The 18894-nt window shown below is 40.9% G+C and overlaps 1 non-coding gene across 1 annotated transcript; it reads left to right on the top strand.

Moving 5' to 3' along the window:
- Positions 1-18358: 18358 nt before the first annotated feature.
- On the top strand, positions 18359-18464 carry LOC112090092. Its single transcript, XR_002901450.1, has one exon. It is a non-coding gene; the product is annotated as a small nucleolar RNA R71 (small nucleolar RNA).
- Positions 18465-18894: the final 430 nt, after the last annotated feature.

The raw sequence follows: 18894 nt of genomic DNA, 5'->3' as shown, positions 1-18894 counted from the left end.
ATCGTTCGTACCCCTGAGAAAACTTCCCTGAAACCCAACGCTTTCTTCTCCATTGATTTACACCGATTTTCTTTCAAGCTTTAGTTCAATATTGTCTTTCCTTTTTAGTTCATTTTCATTTAAGCATTAGAATATCCGTTTTTATCATTTTTAGTCATTTTCGTTAAGTTTAGTTATTACGCCATTTAATTTCCGTATTCTCTTTTAAGATTTCGTTTTTAGATTTTAAACACACTACCAAACCCCCACTAAACCGTTTTTGTTCTAGACTTCCTTACTTTAACTTATTTCAAAGGATTTTTGCAGGAAAAGATCCTCCTTCCCTGTGGATTCGATCCCTAAGTACTACAATCGATCAACTGTGCACTTGCGGCTATTGATTTCAATTAGGGTAAAACTTGACAACCCACAACACACACCACAAGATCACCATCAAGTTTTTGGCGCCGTTGCCGGGGAAGGCACGTGTTTTCTTTTCTGCAAAACCCCGAGAAAGGTTAGTAAATCGACTCTAGAACCCCCTTTTCTGCAACTTTCCATTTTTCGGTTATTTTGTTTCCATTTCAGAAGATATGGATCATATGAAACGAAATTACTACTATGAGGGAGGTTTTTACAACACTCCTCGAGCCACTCAACGCCGAGAAGCACAATACATTCGTGATCCCTCCTCAATGGATCAGAAATCAATTCCGAACCACCACAAAAGAGGACATCGCAAGCACTACAAATCAATTCGTGAAGGTTTAGAGGAAAAAGGATTCTGCTGGGAGACCAAAACAACTTACAATACCCACGAAGATATCCATGATCGTCTCTTTGATGAAGATATGTCGTCTGTCTCCCAAACCGAGATTGATGATATGCTTCAGGAGCTCAATGAATCTATGGATGATGGGTATTGGGTATCTTGTGAAGTAGATGGAGAATCCTCCATCAAGTTTGTTAGAAAAAGGCCATCAAATGAAATTCCTTTGGATCATCACGTCATGGAAGCCAGCCATCAAGAAAAAGGAGAACCTCTTTCCATCCCTAGTGACGATCTCGTCTCAACCGATTCATTCAAGTGTTTTGGAGACTACAAACAAGATCATAAGTCCCTTTCTCTTGATGAACCAAAGCCGTGTTCTCCTTCAGCTCCTCACCACCTTGAATGTAAGACAGACCACGTGGAAGATAAGACACTAATGGTGACATCAAAACCACCATTGGAGGCGCTTTCTAAGACGAAGGATTCCGAGAAGTTTGATGCCCCATTCTCAATCAAGGAAGTGAAATTTCGTGATTCTCTTTGTGAATCTGGACCTGATGTGAGTCTCATACCAAAGACCATTGCAGAGAATACAGGTATTTTGATTTTTCATCCCTTGAAGATTGATATTCACTATGGAGATTTTTCTGGTGCAGCTCTACTTGGTTCCAAACCAGAATTGCCTTTTCAAGGGAAAGGTTGTCTTGTTTCTACTGGTTTCCATGCTATGGAGATGAGAAACAATGCAACAAAACCCTTGATACTTGGTATTTCGTGTCTAGCATATGTTGGAACACTCATCAACTACCTGCATCAACATATGAGTTTCCTGAAGATCAACAAGAAAACCCCATACCCGGTGATTACTACAAGAAACTCTCATTGTCTGACAATAGGAGGCGTATATGATCCAATATTTGACCCTGGAGGAACTACAAAGGATGTTGGATACGTTCTAGAAAGAAGAGCACCCGAAGAAAATGCTGGATTTACAAGTTTGACAAACAAAGGTATTTTCCTATGCACACCTTTAACCAATGCTCATATAAGAGGTGATGCAGACTTAATCGAAGCAAGAGTGGAGTTTAAATGGCTCTCAAGTCTCTTTTCCGAAGACTCTCCACAACGAAAAAGAATTGGAGACAAGAAGCAAGAGGATTGGAACATCTTTCCTGGGATATTCGGCACCGCGGTCGCGTGTGCGCTACCAGCGGCCAAACCACCTTTCGCCGCGGTCGCGCGTGCGCTACCAGCGGCCAAACCACCTTTTACCGCGATCGCGACACTTCCACCAGCGGCCAATGCTCTTTTTACCAATTCTCCAACAGTTCAAGCCATGGAGACACCTCTCCAAGCAAACTGTCCTCACCTTGGATGCCTAACCATCTCCACCACTTCAGATCATAAAGAATCATATGTCCTTGTATCTTGCAACATGGTTCAATGTCATGAAGTGAGAGAGACCTTATTCACCTCATCATACAAGCATCTAAGACGTTCTCCTGTCACAAGTGGTGTTGAAGATTCATACCTCAAAGAAGTTCCAAGACTGATTTTTGATCCTGGAGGAGGCTACCATCTCGAACCTACTAAGCAAAGCAAGGAGATGTCGAAAAAGACTTGTCTCAGGACAAGGTCTTCTTCATTGGAATAAGTCACGTCCAACACCAAAAGTCGAGCTAAACGACTTAAAACAAAAGCGCTTAATAGGAGGCAACCCATTTAGGTATTGTTTTCTTTAGAATTTTTCTTTCTTTTTCTTTTGATCTTTTTCTTTTTCTTAGCTTCAGGTGTTTCTTATAAAACAAAAAAGCCAAAAAAATCAAAAAACCAGAAAAAACCAAAAAGAAGGATGGTACCTGACTACTCGGCCCAGCAGGAACCAAGGAGAAGCAGGAAGAGGTCGCGATATAAGCCCCCGCGGTCGCAGGCGTTCTGACCGCGGGAAACACATGGTCGACCGCGGTCGTGTAGTTCTGACCGCGGCCAAGCAATGGTTCGCCGCGGTCGTGCAGCCCCTGACCGCGGCACTTGGTCGTTGAGATCCAAACCCGACCCAAACCACCCAGTTCACCTCATTTACCTCACCAATCACCCTCCACCTCATTCATCACCCTCCACCACCTTCATCACCACCTAATCACCTTCCCAAACCCCTTCAAATGAATCCGGTTCATCTCCACCAGCATCCCGGATCCAGGTAAGTTCTCTTTGTCCTTACCAATTCGATTATCTATGCATTTTTCTCATCCAATCTCGACTTGTTTCACACTGAGGACAGTGTGATTTAAGTCTGGGGGAGGATTTCATCCCTTTCTAACCACTTTTCTTTCATGAGTCTTGCATTATCTACATTTTTTGCATTTTCCTTAAAGTTTTTCAAAATCGGTTTTCAAAACAAAATACGTTTTAAAGGGAATGGTGAACATGAATCAATGATATTTGACTGTGTGCTTTTAGACTGTTCCTAGTGACATGCTCATTCATGATTTAGGACTAGACTAGGCGGTAGCTAAGCACATTTGAAACGAAGTACCCCAGAGGAATTTGAATGATTTCGATTTAGATGAAGGGATACACTAGCTCTGTTTTATTTGGACTTAATTTGGACTTAATTTTCTCATTGATGCATTAGACCAGGGAAACGAATCATACATTCAGGACTCCTTTATCCTTTTACCACTCTCTGTTGATCCTGAATGGCTAGTTCATTTTTAGCTAGTTCCCCACCTTAACCAATCCTCTTTCAAACCACATGCACTCTTGTTTTCTATTGTCTTATATGCAGATAAGTGCAAAAACGTTGGAGAGAAAGAGGAACGATGCAGTTTTCAGTCACAGACAGAGACCTGCGATTTGCCAAAAAAAGTTCTCGGAAGGATTCAACACAAGAGGAAGCTCAGTTTGCCTTAGGAAAATCTCAAAATTTGGTACAATCTCGTCCTCTAGTCTCTCTCTCTTTAAAAGGCATTTCCTTTCCTAAAAAAAAAAAAAAAAAAAAAAAAAAAATTATCCGAAAATAAGAAAAGAAAGGAGATAAAAGCCTTAGAGAGTCTAGAGAGGTCGAATTTTAAGTCCCAAGGCAACTGGATTTCGATTTTATGGAGTTTTGGAGATTGTTTTCTGATTCCCGGAAATAATCTAAGTCTGGGGGAACAGCTGTTTACAACGAAGGAGGAAGGATTATGCAACAACATTTGGCAAGAAGAAGTGATTGAAAACTGTGGTCATCAACAGGTCCTTATCTCTCTTGCGGTTTTGCATATTATCTTGCATCCTCCAGATCTTCAGGTAACCCGAAACACTTTAACTCCACCACTTAAAAAGCCCTTTAATGCCAAACGCCGTCTACCCTGGATGATGTCTTTAATGAGAACTCACTATTGAACTTAATGAATGTAGAGAGCTAGTTGACTGAACTCAAGATTTAAATTGTTTAAGTTTTGCATGACGGAAAAAGTGGACTAGTATCTCTTGTGCATTAGTGAGAATTTTCTAGACTAAGTTGTGGATTGATGCACTATCTTTGGTCCTAGTTTAGGAGTTCATGTCTATGAGATTTGTGCATTTCCTATTTTTGTTTTCACTTAACCAGTTTAGGCTTTTGCTTTGTTTGAGGACAAACAAAGGTTTAAGTCTGGGGGAGTTGATAACACCGTATTTTGACCACTTTTATGGATCGTTTTGAAATACTTTTTCTATGTTTTTAATTGCTTTTAAGTACTTTTATTACTTTTTTCTAGTATTTGTAGTTTCAAGACTCTTTTCAGGTAACTTAGGGAAAAGCTTAACAAAATGGATAGAAAACCAGATTTCAGCTCAGAGTCAAACCGTCAGAAGTTCACCCCTGATTGAAGGCCTTCTCACCGTCTGATCCAGCTCAAATTTGGAGACCTTAAAGATGGAAGTATCAGCTTTCCAGTGCACTTTACAGCTTGGCAATCCAACGGTTCAATCAAAAGATACGCGAAGAGCAAGATGTCCCGTAACCAGCTGGCCAGCACTTCCACCCGCGGCCAACAAGCATTTTCCCGCGGTCAGGAGTATCCCGTCGGCGGCAAATCACTCATCCACCGCGGTCACACTTGTCCCGACCGCGGCCTTCGACCTCCAAGCCCAAAAAGCCCATTTCTGAAGCCCACATTTGGAGAAACCCTAAGTGACGTCCAGAGAGGTCTTGAGCACTATAAATACATGTCTTAGGAGCCCTAGAAATCGTGTAACCTATCACCACCGAAATATTTACTTCATATTTTTATTGTTTTTGCTTTAGCTTTTAGGGAGAGAGAGATTTGTTCTCTTGAACCCTTGTTCTTTCTTTATCAATTTCGGTTTCTATTCTACTTCTTAATATTATGTCTTTAATTTCGTTCATTATGTCTGAGTAGTTTTATTGTTGGGATTAAGGGATTTTCGATGGGGATTTATATGTTCGATGATGATTCCATTGGCTATGGAGCTGAATCTTAGAACTTTTTCTTCTGAATTCGTTTTTACTGCATGAGAGTAGTGTCATGAACTACAATCTAATCCAGATGCTTGGTGACACGAAAGTGTTCATCAGGTATCAGATCTAGTTTAGGAGAGCAAAGCAAACATAGGAGTGGAAACCCACCTATGGGGGATTTGTGAATTAGGACGAGTCTTAAACATAATGAATCTCTTCTCTTCCAGGGCCAGAGTGGAAACCTACTGGTCAGGGTTGAGAGAGATAGTTGTCTATGATCACGACAGTGGCGTATTCATACGTCCGTGACTCCAGTTCAAAAAGTTTAAGCTAAGATCTTACAAAATTTCCTCTCTAGCAATGTTTTGAATCGTTCGTACCCCTGAGAAAACTTCCCTGAAGCCCAACGCTTTCTTCTCCATTGATTTACACCGATTTTCTTTCAAGCTTTAGTTCAATATTGTCTTTCCTTTTTAGTTCATTTTCATTTAAGCATTAGAATATCCGTTTTTATCATTTTTAGTCATTTTCGTTAAGTTTAGTTATTACGCCATTTAATTTCCGTATTCTCTTTTAAGATTTCGTTTTTAGATTTTAGACACACTACCAAACCCCCACTAAACCGTTTTTGTTCTAGACTTCCTTACTTTAACTTATTTCAAAGGCTTTTTGCAGGAAAAGATCCTCCTTCCCTGTGGATTCAATTCATAAGTACTACAATCGATCAGCTGTGCACTTACGGCTATTGATTTCAATTAGGGTAAAACTTGACAACCCACAACACACACCACAAGATCACCATCAGTCCTGACTGTTAGAATATTTAGAGACTAAGCGGAATAAAGAGATTTGAGAGAGTGTGCAAAAGAGATGAGAGAAAGAGTTCCCAAAGTAGTGTGTTTATTCATTCTCGTCTTTGATACATATATAGAGGAAACCGAACAGAAACTAGGTTTAGCTAAGCTACAATACAAAAGAAAGTGGTTAGAGACATAAGGAAACATGTGAGTCTTGAGCATGGATCCCGAGAGATAGTGACAGCTCCAACGGTCACAAGACCAAGTGTAAACAACGCGCCAAGGGGGGACCATTGTACGGACACCAACTCTCTTCTTCCTTAAACATCACACGTGATCCCTTGAGCCTTCTCTCCTTATTAAAGGCTAACACCGATTCAAGCCCTAAAGCATAGAACCTTTCTTGACCAATACTCCCCCTCAAGCTTAGCCATCGAAGTTGTTTAGATTGCTAAGCTTGAAGACCCATGAGCATCACCTCATTAAAAACCTTAACAAGGAAAACCTCATGGGACAAAACCTTGTTAAGGGAAAAAGAGTGTGATGTCCATGTATCAAGGACTATGATCAAGGGCGACTAAGGTCCACAAGTCCTAGCTTGCTAAAGAGATTGTTGCAAACTTTAAGACTTGCGGCCTTAGTGAAAATATCAGCCAACTGGTCTTCACTTCTTGTGTAGCACGGTAACACCACACCTTCCTCAATCTTCTCACGGACCTTGTGGCAATCTATTTCAATAGACTTTGTTCTCTCATGAAACACCGAGTTTGTTGCAATGTGTATAGCAGCTTGGTTATCACAATGCATTGTAATCGGACCTTCTTGCTCAATGCCAAGGTCTTTAAGGAGCGCCTTAAGCCAGGTTAATTCACTTGTAAGCTTCCTCATTGCCCTATATTCAGCTTCTGCGGTTGAGCATGAGACCACCTTTTGCTTCTTAGTCTTCCAGGTTACAAGATTTCCACCAATGAAAGTACAATACCCACTTGTTGACTTTCTATCAATACGATCACCAGCCCAATCTGAGTCACAATATCCCACAATCTCTGTATTATTGTTCTTTCCCATCCAAATGCCTTGTCCTGGACTCCCTTTGAGGTATCTGAGAATTCTTTCCACCATACCCCAATGATACACTGTCGGAGCTTGCATATGTTGGCTTACTTGATTCACGGCGAAGCAGAGATCTGGCCTTGTGAGAGTGAGATAGATCAATTTGCCAACAAGTCGTCGATACCTAAATACATCCTTGAAGGCTTCATCTGATTTCTCCCCCTTTCGATTGACTTTGTAGCCCTCTTCAAGCGGCGTTTTGGCTGGTTTAGCTCCAAGTTTTCCTGTCTCTTTGAGAAGATCAACTGTGTATTTCCTCTGAGACAGAAAGAGACCCTCAGGAGACCTACACACCTCAATGCCAAGGAAATACTTGAGCTCGCCGAGGTCTTTAATGTCGAATACCGAGTTAAGAAAGGCTTTTGTAGACTGAATTCCCTCCTTGTCATCTCCAGAAATGATAAGATCGTCTACATGAACAAGAACAACCACCAGACCTTGAGAACTTTGGAGGGTAAACAAAGTATGATCCGAGTGAGACTTCTTGAACCCCTTTTTCCATCAGAGTGGTACTAAGCTTGTTATACCAGGCTCTTGGAGATTGTTTTAATCCATATATAGCTTTCCTCAATCTCAAAACGTTACCGGGTGCAACAATATCCTCTAAGCCTGGAGGAGGGGTCATATACACTTCTTCCTGAAGTTCCCCTTGAAGGAATGCATTTTTCACATCCATTTGCCACAGATCCCACGAGAGATTAGTAGCGAGTGAGAGGACTACTCTTACAGTATGGAGCTTGGCAACCGGAGCAAAAGTGTCTGTATAATCTTCTCCAAAGGTCTGAGTGAACCCTCTTGCAACCAACCGAGCCTTGTATCTCTCAATTTCACCGTTACTCTTATACTTGATAGTGAAAACCCACTTTTAGCTCACAGCTCGCTTCCCTGGTGGTAACTCGGCTTCATCCCAAGTATGGTTGCGCTCCATAGCTCCTCTCTCGTCACCTATAGCTTCAATCCACTCCTTCTTGTCTTTAGCTTCTTCATAGATTTGAGGAATTTCGTGTTCCTCAATTTTTCCCATGAACGCTTGATGATCAGAGGGCAACAAGGCAAGAGAACAAACAGCCTGAATTGGATGAGCTACAGCTTGACTATTGTAGTAGACTCTGGTGTTCTTGCTGAGCCTAGTACTTCTTCTTAATGGCTGAACAGGTTCCTCTACAATACAATTAGATGGATCCTTGATGAGCCTAGTACTTCTTCTTAATGGCTGAACAGGTTCCTCTACAACCGCCTCTCCTTGTTCTTGTGGGACTGATTCCTCTGCCTCCACTTCTAAGTCATCTGGAGTTGGCTCTTGACTCTGCTCCTCTTCTTGATTTACTTCTGAACTCAATGGTACCGGCTCAGCTTCTTCTTGAGTACTTGTAGGAACCGGCTTATGCACTTGCTTGGGCAGGACTGGGTTCCCAAGGTGATCCAGCAAGAACCGCAGACTGGTAGCGAGATCTGATGGGGAGCTTGACAGGTCTTTGAGACTCTCCCAATTCTTCTTGTCATAGTATCCCTGGTTCTCAAGAAATTTGACCTCCCTGGACACATAAGTGCGGCTATTAACAGGATCATAGCACTTGTACCCCTTCTGAGTTGTTGAATACCCAAGGAATATACACTTTATGCTTTTGGCCTCAAGTTTGTTTCTCTGTTCACCTGGAACAAACACAAAACAAACACACCCAAAAACACGTAAGTGATCTAATGAGGGTTTAGTTTTGTTAAGTACCTCAAATGGTGATGAGTCTTGTAAGACTTTTGTTGGGGTCCGGTTAATGAGATAGCATGCGGCTAAGACAGCATCTCCCCAAAAACGTTTAGGCACATTTGTATGGAACATCATCGACCTGGCCACCTCCATTAAATGTCTATTCTTCCTCTCAGCAACTCCATTTTGTTGTGGAGTGTAAGGGCAACTGGTTTGGTGTAAGATGCCATGCTTTGCTAGATGTTCTTTGAATCTTTGACTTGTATACTCACCGCCATTATCTGATCTAAGAATCTTAATCTTGGCATTAAAATGATTAGTCACATAATTTTGAAAGTTTGTGAATGCTTCAAATACACGATCTTTAGAGGGAAGTAAAGTTATCCAGGTATATTTTGATTTTTCATCAATGAAGGTCACAAAGTATTTATTACTATCCCTAGACATGCAAGGTGAAGTCCACACATCAGAATGAACCAAGTCAAAGCAATGTTCATAAATAGTAGATGATTTAGGGAAAATAACTCGACAATGTTTACCAAGAATACAAGATTCACAACTTGTGTGATCAAAAGCAACATCAGGTAACATTAATTCAAGAGCACGCGAGTGAGGGTGACCTAATCTAGCATGCCAAATAGAGTTCAAACTTGCAGAAAAACATGAATTAAAAGAGAAAGCATTTGAGTCGCTTGGTGAAGAATCCTCGAGAACATATAGATCATCTTTGGTTCCCCCTTTTCCAAGTACCTTCCAATTCTTAATATCCTGAAAGTGAACATCATTAGGACCAAATATCGCATAACAGTCTAAGTCCTTGGTAGCTCTACTAACCGATAATAAGTTAGAAGTGAACTTAGGCACAAACAATGCTTTACTATCTTTATCAAATAACTTTAGGTTACCAGTTCCTTCTATGGGAATTCCATCACCATTAGCTATCACAACATTTCCTAAAGCCGGTTTTATGTTGTTTAACAGTTCAGGGTTACTAATCATATGATGAGATGCACCTGAATCTACAACTAAAGCGGTTTTAGGTTTATTAGAGAAGAAGGTGATACCAGACTGTTTTGCGGCTAAGGCTTTGATAAGAGCCTCAAGGTCGGTCTTTCTCACAAACTCAGTCGAGACATTCATGGCACCATCTCCACCTTGTGTCAATGCACCGGCTCCTTCTTGAGCAAAGCTAGCTCTTGCATCCTTGAACTTGCTCGGCTTCAGGTGGGGATGAAGAATCCAACATTTATCTTTGATGTGGCCCTTCTTCTTGCAATGGTCACAGATCCATGGCTTCCTGTCATCGGGTTTAAAGACACCTTTGTTGGCCGAGATGAGCTCTTGCTTCTTGAAGAGACCAATAGAACCTTGCTCCTTTTGGATCCTTGCACAAACGTCTTCAAGGCTTGGGAGCTTACCCTCTCTCAAAATGTGCTTGATGAGGTCGTTGAAGATGGGGTTTAGCGTGAGAAGAAGTCCAAAGACTTTGTCTTGCTCTCGCCTTTCATTGAGAACTTTAGGATCCAAAGTGCTCGGCCTCAGCATCTCTAGCTCAGCCCACAAAGATCTGAACTTCCCAAAGTGAGCTTTGAACTCCATGTCTTCCTGGCTCAGGTCATTAATCGCCTTCTTGACTTCAAAGACTCTGCTCAGGTTTGTATCATTACCGAACACATTCTTGAGAGTTTCCCACAGAGATTTTGCTGTCTCACAGTAGGAGTAAGCTTCAAGAATCGTCGGCTCAAGGGAGTTTTGAATGATGCCAAGCACGGTCTGGTCTTCTTGGAACCATTTTGCTTCCACAGCTTTGGCTTCTTCATCCTTCTTTCCGTCTTTGGTGGCGTCTTCTTCGGGAATCTGTTCTTCTAAGACGTGATTCCAAAGCCCTCGTCCACAAAACGCCGTCTTTGTGGTTCTAGACCACAACAAGTAGTTTCCTCCTTTGAGGATAACAGGAATCACCACCGGTTTTGAGATCTTGGTGTTTGCATCGTTTGAACTCATTTTGTTCTTGAGGGGTTTTGAGAAACAAGAGAATAAGAGATGAGCGAACTAGAGAATGAGAGATTTAGAGAATAAGGTTTGAAGAATAGAGAAAAGAAACTCAGGAAATCGGAACCAATCGCTCTGATACCATGTTAGAAAATTTAGAGACTAAGCGGAATAAAGAGATTTGAGAGAGTGTGCAAAAGAGATGAGAGAAAGAGTTCCCAAAGTAGTGTGTTTATTCATTCTCGTCTTTGACACATATATAGAGGAGACAGAATAGAAACTAGGTTTAGCTAAGCTACAATACAAAAGAAAGTGGTTAGAGACATAAGGAAACATGTGAGTCTTGAGCATGGATCCCGAGAGATAGTGACAGCTCCAACGGTCACAAGACCAAGTGTAAACGACGCGCCAAGGGGGGACCATTGTACGGACACCAACTCTCTTCTTCCTTAAACATCACTCGTGATCCCTTGAGCCTTCTCTCCTTATTAAAGGCTAACACCGATTCAAGCCCTAAAGCATAGAACCTTTCTTGACCAATACTGACAATCAGATGTAAGCATCTCATGCTTAACCTTCACTAGGTTCCTTGCAATGATACAAGCAAAGCAAGGAAACCTGGGGTGATCTGCGAATGGTAACTGTAATGTCACCAACTCTGGCTTAAGGACATTCGCTTGGTTGGCTCGCGAAAACAAAGTGTGTGCTAGTAGCTTATGCACATAGCGGACAGCAGGATGAGAGAGTCATGATGCCTTGAACCTTCCTTTGTCATTAACTCCATAACCCATCAGTTTCCAAAGATCATCATCTGGATCCTTCTCCAATGCAATTTAATCACAATAAGGCAACTTCAAAGCATCACACATCTCTAAGATGGTAAGAGAGTAGAGATAACCTCCAATAGAGAAGGAGAGTGTGCCATCTAGAGCTCTAGGAGTAGCTCTCTTCTTGTAGCTCAAAGCTGCTGATGCAAGGAACTCCTTGGTGTGGCTCTCATAGGTCTGAAACTCTGCTCCATTAATGATCTCATTCCAAGCCTATCAAGATACCATATCACATCTTCTCTGATTCCAAACATCTCAAGAGTTGAGTAGTCAATTTCTGGAGTTGGCTTGATCTTCAGCTTCTGAAGCTGCACCAAGTAATTGATGTCTGGTTCAATGACTTTACCAACAAACTTCACTTTCGGCCTAGAGGAAGACTTGACTTTTCGAGGTACATATAGCTGAGTGGAGGCTCTTTCAATCTCTCCTGAAAAGATTCCTCTTTGTGCGGTAATGAAGGTGGATAGAGGTTCGTCATCACTCAGTTGTGTCTCGTTTAATGCGTCATATGTCTCCTGTGAATGGGGCATTTTCGCATTAGAACTCGTCTTGGTTCGAATCAGTCGAACTTGAGAGAGATCCATGACCTGCAAAAACAAGATTCTCGAGACAAAGAATAAATCAAGCTGCTTTGGTATCGTTTTTTATGAACAAGGTGTTTATAGAGCTATCACAAACACATTCACATGACAAACAAACTATAAATGCATCAAACATTGCAAAATCTGAGAATTTTTGGTCAAGTTCGATATATTGATGTTCAACACATGAGATTTCTAAATCAAGATGATGTTAATGCTCACTCACATGTAATATAATCTGGTTTTCTATCAACAAGAACCAAAAAATCCAGATTTGCAAAGCTGAATCAAACATATCTCCAAATTTCAATTTGCTCAAAGTCTCAAATCTCAGATTTTTTTGAAAATTTCAAATCTCTATGGTCTAAGTGTTTAATCATGCAATTAAACTACCCAGTAGTCTAGTCTTAAGTTCAAAGACAATTTCCAATCATCCTAAGGTGAATTTCTACTCATTCTAAGACAAATTCTAATCATCCTAAATTTGAGTTCTTAAGGAAAAGTGAGAAATTTGGTACCATACCTTTGATGAAAGTGTTATGTAATGATAGATTTGGAATCTCCTTTGAAAAAGAGTGAGACAGGTTCGAAAATTTGAAGCAAGTGTTGAAACGAAATCGCACTCGATTGAGCTCACACAATGACAATCTTGCACTGAATCGAACTCTCTCTCTCTCTCTCTCGATTAAATATTCGCGTAAGTATAACGAAAGAAATAAGAACACAGAGCACACACACGATTTGATTACACATAGATCACCTCCTAGATGGATGACTACGTCTCTGGGGCCAGATCTTGATCGAGCAATTCCACTAACACGAAGAAGTCACGAGTCTGTAAGAACCAAGAGCTCGTGAGGAAGAAGACGAAGTTGTTAAGACAGTGCTAACGGCTAAATCCTAATCCTCTTTATATATCAGAGGTTTACAACATAGCCGGGCACAAACCAGAATCAATTAGACCATCCCAATTGGATCAAATCTGATAACCAAAAGAGACGCCTAACCGACCTAACCCATATATCAATCTAGGCATTATACCAAATTGAAACTTAGACCATAAACCAACAGCAAGTTTGTCAAGTTTGAAATCTGGTCTTTTTGATCTTTTAAATCCTCTTTTTACTGGTGTTTTTCTTACGAAAAAATTATTTTTAAAAGTTTAGAAAACTTACCTTGGCGTGTTTATCACGAAAATTATGCTTCGGGAACTTTTCGGTTCGGGAACTTTTCGGTTTAATCCCGGAATAAATCGAGATTTTGAAGTTCCGGTTCGCGGGAAATTGGGATCACAAACTTGGGAACCGAACAAGAGCCGGCCGCAGGCCAAGTGTGCGCGGCAGAGGCTGGTTTGGCCGCGGGTGAGGGATACGGGCTGCGGTGAATGATGCTCCGGCCGCAGTTGAATTGATCGTGGCTGCGTCAAATGCTTAATGGGGATTCCCGGTTTATCCCTTTTTCCTATTTCCTCCTCCTATCTTTTTGTATTTTCTGGTTTTTTTAATGTTTTTGGTTTTTTCTGGATTTTATGAAAGCCTGAAATGTATAAAAAGAAAAGAAAAATATCAAATAGAAAAGAATTAAAAAGAAAAGATCATACCAAATGGGTTGCCTCCCATCAAGAGCTTTCATTTAAAGTCTTTTACCTAGACTCTTGGCAGGATTAGGATTGAGAAAAAAAAGTAGGATCTCTTAAAGTAAGAGTCCTTGGGATCCTCCTTAGTCTGAACTTTGGATCACCTTTATCTTGAATCACAGTCTCTTTTCCTTTCTTAAAGATTTTTGCATCTTTGAAGACATGTTTTGTCTTATCAACAATTTCTTCAAGATTTTTCTCTTTCTCCTTGATGATGTCTGGTGGCACCACTATCTTGATCTTCCCAAATTGCCTGGATGCAAGTGCTTTTATTTCTTTTTTTTCATCCAACATCTTCTCTTTGCTCTTATCCTTGCGGCTTGGAGCTTGATCCGGTGTGGTCTTATAGAACTTTTTCCTGTCCACATTTAAGAAAACTAAACAGCGATTTGCATGGTTAATAACAGCACCTACAGTAGCTAAGAATGGGCGACCAAATATCAAGGGTCTTTCTTTGTCTTTGTCCATCTCTAAGATTTGGAAATCGGCTGGGACAATTTTGTTTCCAATGACCAGTGTCAAGTCCTGGATCATTCCTTCTGTCCTCTTTTGGGATGAATCATCAAAGATTATCCTTACTCGAGATGGGACAAATGTACCTATACCAAGTTTCTCAGCAACAGATTTTGACATAACATTCACAGTAGCACCAGAATCACATAAAAAATCTGAAAATTCAATTCCAAAGATTGAACAAATGATGGAAAAACGCCTTGGATCCTTAGACTTTTTAAGTCTTTGGTCAGGCAAGCGTTTGGGTACCTTAACTGGAATGACTCGGCTTCTCTCATGCTCAGTTTCAGAATCCTTTATGAGAGGTTCAGGCGTCAATCTCCCCTTAGAGTCTGCGACAGGTTCTTCCTCCAAAACTGTGTCATAGCATTGCAGAACTTATTTGGGTTATCTTCTACTCTTCCTGGTAAAACTTCTGGTTGTCTCTTCATTGAATCTGCAGTCGGACCTATATGATGTTCCAACTTTCTTGACATGGGTCGCAAGAGATTCAAACTTCCCATTCAAGTCATTGTACATACAATTGATCTTCACTCCCATTTCCCTAATTGACTTCTCATTGCCTTGAGTCGTCTGCATCATAGTTTGTTCAAGAGATTTTACATGGTTACTTAGCTGGGAAAGGGTTGCTTCTAATGAGCTGGTCTATGCTTGTTGAGGATTGAAAGGTGGTATTTATTGGAAGTTTCCTCCTCCATAGTTCCCATTTTGAAACTTGTTTTGAAAACTCCTTTGCTGCTGCGGATAGGGCTGATTCTCGGCTCCTTGATTTCTGTATGAGAGATTGTTGAAGTTGACACCAGAATTCCTGAAGTTGTTGTTGAAAGCTGGACTGAATCAGTTATGGTATGCATGAGCTCCCATGAAATTGATTTCTTCCTCTTGGTACATGCCATCTTCTCCATATCATCCATCTTCTTCATTTCCTGCAGCAGTATCACAAGCATGTATATTCTTATTTTGAGACTGAAGAAGTTGACTTACCATGCTTTTTAGCTCAGCAACCTGATAGCAGGAATTTTTCAATCCTTGATCAATTCCTCAATTACTCATGTCACTGTAGCACTTGAGGTATCAATCCAAATGGAGAGATTCTAGACACTAGAACTATGAGGAGCTATCTTAATTCAAGTCTAACAAGCAGATGAGTTGGTAACAAGGTGATCTAAAACATAAAACAAACAAAAACAAGCAGTATTTAAGAATAAGCAACAAGACAACAAAACAAAGACTCAGATTCAAAACAAAGAGAAAGCTAAACCTCTAGATGTGATCATTGATTAGGGTGCTTTAGATATCAATTCATGATGCTAAGAACAATAATGCAATGCAAGTTACTCTTTAGTCTAGGCTTCAAAAGCAGATTAATTCATTCCCATGACAATAATCTCTTTGTAAATCACTTAATCAAGATTAATTCACCTTAAGCAAGATCAAGCAATCAACAAGTATAAAGTATCAAGTCTAATAATGACCAAACGGTTTCTATTTCAAAGAGACCGAATTTTACACAGAAAGCAGCAACAAGCAATCACATGATCTCAAAACCAATTAACTTAGAACTCAAATCTAGACTAATCCTCTCATGAAGGCATTAATCTCTACACTAATCCACTTTCAAACCAAATCATCATTTGTGAAATATGAATCAGTGAGCATTAAGAAACAGTTCTAATATGGCATTCATGCATTTAACAAATCATTCCCATGATGAAAAAAGGCATAAACCCTTAGCTTAGCTCATTCAGACATTTCATCAAACACCTTGTGGGTGGAGAAATGACTAAGGTCTAGATCAGAGTGATGTGCAAAGATCTAGCATTAAGAGCAGCTAACTAAGAAAAGGAGATGAGAATCTAGAACCTAAACATCATAAACCGATCATCTAAGCACCCTAATCTACACACCTAGAAGCTTAAAAGATGACTACTCACTAATCATGATTAACACACCATTTCCTTTGCAAGAGGTGGTGTTAATCATGATTAGAAGCAGAGATGAGATGATTAGATGATAAAAAACAGCTTTAAGATGATTAAATCTGCTAGATATCTCTTGATCAAACTCGTTTTTACACTAAGAAGCAGAGAGAAAACAAAAAGAAAACAGATTAGAAGATAAGGTAAAGCATAACTAGGGTTTTAGTCTCTAAAAACTATTTATATAAAAGGGTGTGGGCCGGGTCAGCCCAGGACAAACTGGGTACTGACCCGCCCTTTCTGGGTTCCTGGAGCCACCCCTCGCCATCTGAAGAAGTCTCACACCGAGGGCCATACACCAGGGGGTCATGTGCTGGGTTGAAACTTTGATGAACACTTGAAGAACATGCATGAGACTTGGCCTTTGATCCGGTTAAAGCTTTGAAACGTGAAGAGGGTTTGTTTTTAATCTGGGTTGGAGAGATGAGGACCTCGGCATAACATGCCGAGGGGCTTGGTACCCGAGGTTTGTGTAACATAGGAGCTCGGCATAACATGCTGAAGGGTTTACGCCAAGGTCTGCTTCAACACTTAGTCGTTTTGGGATCATTTTGGTGATCAAGGGAGCCTTGGTGTTGAAAGACCGAAGTCCTACCTCGAGGTATAGTTTCAAAGCTTCGTAAACATGCCTCCTTGGCATAACATGCCGAGGTATTCACGCCGAGGTAGGGCACAACACTTAGCTTACAGTCGCATCTCTTAAAACCAGAATTGACCAGCTTCTCTTCTGCTCAGTGTAACTTTTAACTCGTAACTCCAAATGACCTTAAACCAGTTCCATGAGACAGATAACTCATTCAGCTCAATCTTTGGTGAAGAAACTATCGGCGCTTGAGATGTGGAAGGCTTCCTGGAGGGCTCATCTTCGCAGTGCATTTACACGATCAGAGAGAGGCGTCTAGACATGAGTCCATTCCGGAAACGTTAAATTCTTGCTCATAGATCCGAATTGAATGATCTCGGACGTTCTGGAACGAGGACTCAAATATCTCTGATTCTTATGACGGCCTCGTAAACCGAATCGGCCTGGAAGTGCGCCGTCCTTCGCATTCTTCGGAGCTCATCGGGTTGGTCCAAGACGGTAGCGAGACAGGGGTTTCTTCCGACGAGCTCAACTTTCTGCTCACGCGTCCGAATTCCATTATTCTACTTGCTATGGAACCATGATCCAATCTTCTCCAACTTTGATGAAGCCCCCGACAACTGAATCGGACCGGAAGTTTCCCCGGACAGGCAATCATTCAAGAGTATCGGATTGCTCCGGAATGGATGCGAGAGAGGTCTGTCTTCCGATTACCATATCTTTCAGCTCCATCGTCCAAATTCTTTGATTTCAACTGTTCTGAACTCTTGACTCAATTGTCTCCAACTTTTGTGAAAACTCGGACAGCTGGATCTGACGGCAAGACCTTCCGGTAACGTGATTTCCGAGATGTATCTGCACTCGAGATTTTTGGCCGAGAAACTTAACCGCGACACGTGTTTTTGGCCGAGAGTTCTACCCGCAGGAAGGATTTTGGCCGAGAACCTTCGACCTTCAGTACACCATTTTGCCGAGAAACCCAAAATTGCTCATTTTCACCATTTTTGATCATTCCAACTCCATTTCTTCATCTGAATCACATCCCCAACTCCAAATTGGCTCCAAAAGCACCTGTTTAACACTCCAAAATATTCAAAACTCTCTTGGACCTAATGCAATCTCCTAAGTCCTAAAACAATGCCTAAAGACCTAAAATGCATGAGATAAGACATGATTTGGACTAAAATATGTACACTAAATGATGGAATTTATGAATATATCACAACCTCCCTTGCTTCATGACTAGTGATAGTCTTCTTTTATTTGTCATATTCAGGGTTGTTGTTGCTCTTAGCTACAGCTAGATTTTCGATGAGTGCTCTCCCTTGTGGTATGGTTTTTGAACTGAAATATCCATTTCTGGCAGTGTCAAGAGAAACTTGATGCTTCTGCTGTAATCCTTTGTAGAAGGTGCTTAGCAGGTTTGCTCCAGAGAAACCATGATGAGGGCAGTCTCTATCATATTCTTTGTATCACTCCTAGGCTTCATAGAATGATTCTATTGGGCCTTGTTGGAAACTTTGTATCTTGTTTCTCAGCTGGTTCGATCTTGACTTGGTGTAGAAGTGGTTCAGGAAAGCTGACTTGCATTCTTCTCATAAAGTAATAGAACATGGCATAGATTTTAACCATTTAAAGGCTTTATCACTTAGAGAGAAAGGAAAATGCTTACACTTCACATAGTCCACAGTTTCTGGAGTTGTTTTACCATTCTAGAGATTTCTTCAAAAAGATCAATGTAGTCCATTGGATGCTCAGTAGAGATTCCATGGAATTGATTCTGCTTCACCAAAGAGACAATCTGAGGTTTTATCTCGTGATCTCCTCTTGGAACACGAATTTGAATAGCTGATCTATTTTGGAAATGTTGGTGAGGTGCATCGAAATCGGCAAGGAGTCTATTCCGAGACTGTCTTCTCGCAGGATTGGCAAGCTGTATGGGTCGATTGGCTTCTCTACCATTAGGTGGA

Source organism: Eutrema salsugineum, unplaced genomic scaffold, assembly GCF_000478725.1.
Source record: "Eutrema salsugineum unplaced genomic scaffold, Eutsalg1_0 scaffold_11, whole genome shotgun sequence".
Classification (NCBI taxonomy): domain Eukaryota; kingdom Viridiplantae; phylum Streptophyta; class Magnoliopsida; order Brassicales; family Brassicaceae; genus Eutrema; species Eutrema salsugineum.
Note: the sequence above shows the minus strand (reverse complement) of the source record. Positions and strands in the feature narration are given on the sequence as shown.